General features: G+C 34.6%; 1 long non-coding RNA gene across 1 annotated transcript; it reads left to right on the forward strand.

Moving 5' to 3' along the window:
- The first annotated feature begins 1,943 nt into the window (after positions 1-1,943).
- LOC128633544 (uncharacterized) lies at positions 1,944-4,899 on the forward strand. Its single transcript, XR_008396945.1, has 3 exons — positions 1,944-2,081; positions 2,329-2,380; positions 4,770-4,899. It is a non-coding gene; the product is annotated as an uncharacterized LOC128633544 (long non-coding RNA).
- The last annotated feature ends 333 nt before the right edge of the window (positions 4,900-5,232 follow it).

Genomic DNA, 5,232 nt, shown 5'->3' on the forward strand with positions numbered 1-5,232 from the left:
AGCTATCATCATTCTGTGGGATACTAAGACAGAGAGTCAACAGACAGGATAACTGGCAGTGCAACAGCATAAGATCAGCAGATTACTTTCCAAATTAGGATTCATTTACAGCAGATGTTGGTCCAGTTTCACATGGGGAAAGAGAAATGAGCCCTCACATACTAAACTGTTCTGTAGCATGTGGTGTGACCTTGAATATGTAGCAGATTAGTTTGAGGAACATAAGGGTGAAGTAGGGAAGCGTGAACTGTATCCATCACTTCTGATTTCTTTTCATGAATACACAGACAAATAACAAAAAATATATATATATATATATATTAAACATTAATTCAAAGCTAATAATTGTGTATATACAGTGTAGTCCAAACAACTCTAAGAGCACTAGAGAAAATATTGCTATTTTGCATTTAAAACAACAATTTTCATTACAAATTATATTATTGACAACAACTTGAGTGAAAAGTATTTGGTATGTCCCCTTTGTGCGCTTGAGCTGGCACGGACTCCACAAGTTTGTGCAAAACCGTGTGATCCATTTTAGATCAAATAAATCAAATTGACATTGTGATGACAATTTGCCTTTAAAATTGGATCAATTATTTTACAGTAGGTACACTGTAGAGCAGGTTTATAATGAAATCATCTGTTGGTTGTCTCAAGAATCTTGACAAACTTACTACAATTTTGATTATGATGAAGTCCTTGATGAGGGCTCTACCTGTCATGGGCCCAAGGAGCAATTCCACCTTGGATCACTAGAGGGTACCCCTGTTCCCCATGTAGAACTTCTTCCTCTGTTGTCTCCCTCCATTTCTGTGTAACCTTACTCATGTGTTTCTTATTTCCCTGATTAGTTAGGGCTCTATTTAAGTTCCCTGTGATTCTTCCTTAGTTGCTAGGGCATTGACTCATGTAAGGTTATGTTTGAGGTTCTGGTTTTCTTATGTTTGTTGACAGACTCGGCCAAAGGCATATGCAAACTAAGCGACTGCTTAGGGCCCCCCATGGCCACCAGGGGGCCCCCAAGAGCACATGAAATGACAGCTTGATTATTATTTTATTTTTGATCAATTATATCAAACGCAATATGTTGCAATGTAGCCTTTATAGACATAGTATTTCTCTTGAGTAATGAAAACGCTGTATTACTCAAACAATCAGTTCTATATTTACCCTTAAGATTAGTATTCAAGATGTAGGAGGGGTGGAGCTATGAGGTTTATTAATAGTTTGAGGATCCAATAGAGTTGCTAGTCACAAGCTCTGTTAATACTTCTCATTGGTTAAATATTTATAAAACCTAGAGACAGACATAACGGGTGACCAATAGCATTTACTTATATGACAAATATATGGCGATACAAGGTTTCCACCCCAGCAAAACAGCAACAAAACATGTCACAAGTCACAAAAAAGTACATATCCCTCTGGTGCAGACAAAAGGAAAAAGAAGAAAATAGAGGAAGAGAAAAAAACAGCAAGATAGCAGTATGTTAAGTAACTTTTTTTATATAAATTAATTTATTTAATTATTTTTAAGTAGCTAGGCTATATTGCAAGCTAACTTTAGCTGGCTGGCTATATGTTAACATTGCCTAGGTAGCATATCTTTTTGTTTTAGGAAAGTTCACATTTGATCAAACATCCGTAAATACCCTTAACATCTTAATATATTATAATACAAAATATTACTTAGCTAGTTTTAGATGAAAGTTTTTGTATTCTGTGTAAAAATAACTTCTTCCCGGGTATATATTTTTGTAATAAAAATAAGCTTCTGTTCCATAAACTGGTACTAATAACGGCTTATTATTTACATTAGCCTACCCTTTTGGGTTCTTTGCTATTATATTCCAATATTATTATGCCTCAGTTAGCTAGTTATAGATTAAGATATGTTGTTTTAGGTGTACATATGGCTTGCTTCTGTGTATAATAATTTATGTTGTTAAAATAAGATTCTGTTCCGTCAACTGTGTACTCTAATGAAACTTCCCTTAAGTCCCTAGGATCACTGTTGAAATATTTTGGAGGTGGGGCACAACCAACGCCATATGCCCCAAGTGCCAGTGCTACAGGTGATGATGATTATACAGCGAGTTTTCAACAATCCCAGATATTTTTATGGATAAACCATGCCTTTTTTGAGACCTTTTTTGTTTGTTTTTGACAGACAGTTGCAAAACAGTACCTTCTAATAAGACATCTAACACGGCTAGCTTTTTTAATTATTTCTATTATTATTATTATTATTATTATTATTATTATTATTATTATTATTATTATTATTATTATATATTTTATTATATTATAATCTTTTATCAGGTCCATCCTGTGCAGGCAAGAAGCACTGTTTCAACCTCAGCAGATGTGGCAGGTAAGTTAATAGCACAGCAGCCTTTGTATTTAGTACTGTAATATTAAATATTTGAATATTATAGAATATTAAAGTGCAAATTAACACCTGACCCCTCTTGTGGGTTTTCTACTGTTACAATTTAAAACCGTGGAAGGGTAAAAACATGCCAGGCAGACATTGGTATGATGTAAGCAAAACAGATACAATTAATAAAATTGATAATGGGTGTGTTATATTTATAGTGTGAATAATCAGGCATTAACAATAGTCAGTCATATTGGCGGAATTGAGGAGTCCCCAAATCAAATTCTGCTTAGGGCCCCATAAAAGCTGGGGCTGGCTCTGTTTGTTGTGCTTGTGTTATTTGCAATATGTTTTTGATCATTTAGCATTTTTTAAATGTTTATTTAGTTCTGATAATCCTGGTTCCTTGCGTGTCTACTGCTTATGTTTGTTCCTTAAGTCCATTTCCTTGAGCCTGTTCCCTGTAATAAAGAAGTTCTGCACTTGCTTACACCTCTGAACTCTCTGTGACTCTACCAGCACTGGCCATCTCTGTCTGTGCTTTGGCCCCTGCTTTTGACTCTGAAAACATTATTTAGAAAGAACAAAAAAACACAAAAAACCTTCTATGTTTACATGCCATCGTCTCTGGCTCCTCTCTGATGTACAGAGCTAAATGATTTGTGGTAAATACAGTACTTCAGCTCATGTACATGACAGAACTAAGACCAATAAGTGGTTCTCACTTCAGACTCTAAATACCACCAATGGACCTTGATTCATTTAGTGGAGCTCCATAATGGGACAAACAATATTCTAATGTTGCATCATTTAAATATTGATATTTGTCTGCTCAGATGAAGATGATATCCTATTCTAGATTAAATGATGTCCCTCGCATATTGTGCAAAAAATTGCCAAAGGGCTTGGTTTCAGATTATGCCATGGACTGCACCTTAATTTGAAATATTTATGAGCCATTTAGCTCATAAATCCAGATTCAAAAAGTTTAATACAGCAAATATATGACCCAAAGAGTTATATACATGGTCGTCTCTTCATGTGAGGAATATTGCAAAAGAAACATCGATTTAGGTATGAGCTTGCAAATGTATATTAATTTAAATAAAGCTAGGTTGAACAAACATGACAGCACAGTGGTGACAGCATGAGTTAATGCGCTGTAAATGTAGCTTAAAATACGTGATTAGTCTCTCTGCTGCCCTGCTGTTTGTCCATAATGTGAACTCAAAGTTCTGATGAGGACTTTACACAACCAGAAATGTAGTCAGAAAAATATATACACAGAGCTGTATTACAATGTTATCACCCTGAACACGTTTGTAGGGGAATGGTTGAAAATAGCAGGCCAGGAGAGCAAGTGTCCTTAGGTTCCATCAGAGAAATCATTTAAGTCAATTCATTTCCTGATGAGGCATGAATCCATATGGCAAATTTGCTCAGGAGTGATTCATTCTAATTGTCACAGTGGGACCCCCCATTACACCACAGTGGAACGGGTCACTGCATCAGAAAATTAAAGCTGAGGCATTCCATTTTAATTCTATTTGTAAATTCTTGCCTGTGGGATGAGCCCATATAAATACCTAGTCATGCCTCGTGAATGAGCCCAATTCTGTCCCCTCTGAGTGGTTCACCTCTATATGCCCTACCCTTCTCAATGCATTGTGAAAGAAACTGCTGGACCATGCATGTGGTAGAACTGTGCATTTGTGGGTATATGCCTTTAAATGTTGCTTACGCAGTGTTCATAGTCCAGTAATATATCTTCTCAGATTTATTAATTGCTTATGTGAGTTCCTCATTCCGGCAGCCACTATTGCTAAACTATAGATCATGAGGAGGTATTGTCCTGCCATATTATACACCGTCAGGCTAACCTCCTTTCAGTGCAGAGGTGTAAAATTGATTCAATTATTCGCTTTCAATTTAATGGAACATTAGGGAATCGGGCTGAAATTGATATTGGGCACAAATTATTACTGAGTTAATTATTGCTCCAGGTACTTTTATATCTTCTGCATATATACTCTTTCACTGTCAGGGTATTTCGGAATATTCAATAGCATTATATGTGATTAATTGATATGGCGAGTTGATGGAGATGGTGTGAAGCAAATGATATTAAAAGGGCTCAAAAGTGGAACATCCCTTATCAACCATATAATGACACAATTTAACATTTACCGCTTGAATATTATTGCCTGAAGCCTTGAATTGTCTTTGGCAGAAATACTGCACAAACAGAACTTCCAAATGAAATGGGTTTATGGTATATGGTATCAATAGTCCAGTTCAATTCAATTGATTTATACAGCACTTTAAACAATAGACATTGTCACAAAGCAGCTTTACATAAATCCACCTATGGATTTATATTTAGATCCCTAATGAGCAAGCAAGAGGTAACAGTGGCATGGAAAAACTCCCTGAGATGTCATGAGGCAGAAACTTTGAAAGGAACCAGACTGAAAAAGAGAACTAGTCTTCTTCTGGGTGAGAGCAGATAATGAGACTAAATAATTACACTTGCACAATGTATTTATTGTTTTTGTATTATTATTATTATTATTATTATTATTATTATTATTATTATTATTATTATTATTATTATTGTTGCTGTTGTTGTTGTTTTTAATAATAATAATAATATTATTATTATTATTATTATTATTATTATTATTATTATTATTAATAATAATAATAATTATTATTATTATTATTATTATTAATAATCATTTTTATTATTAGGACTGCTGCACAGTGTATTAAAGCATTTGTCAGTTGTTCTTGCACTACATAAACAGCACCTGATGGTATATGAAATGTTCTTTGTCAGGTGGAAA

Source organism: Ictalurus punctatus, chromosome 9 (genome assembly GCF_001660625.3).
Source record: "Ictalurus punctatus breed USDA103 chromosome 9, Coco_2.0, whole genome shotgun sequence".
NCBI classification, from domain to species: domain Eukaryota; kingdom Metazoa; phylum Chordata; class Actinopteri; order Siluriformes; family Ictaluridae; genus Ictalurus; species Ictalurus punctatus.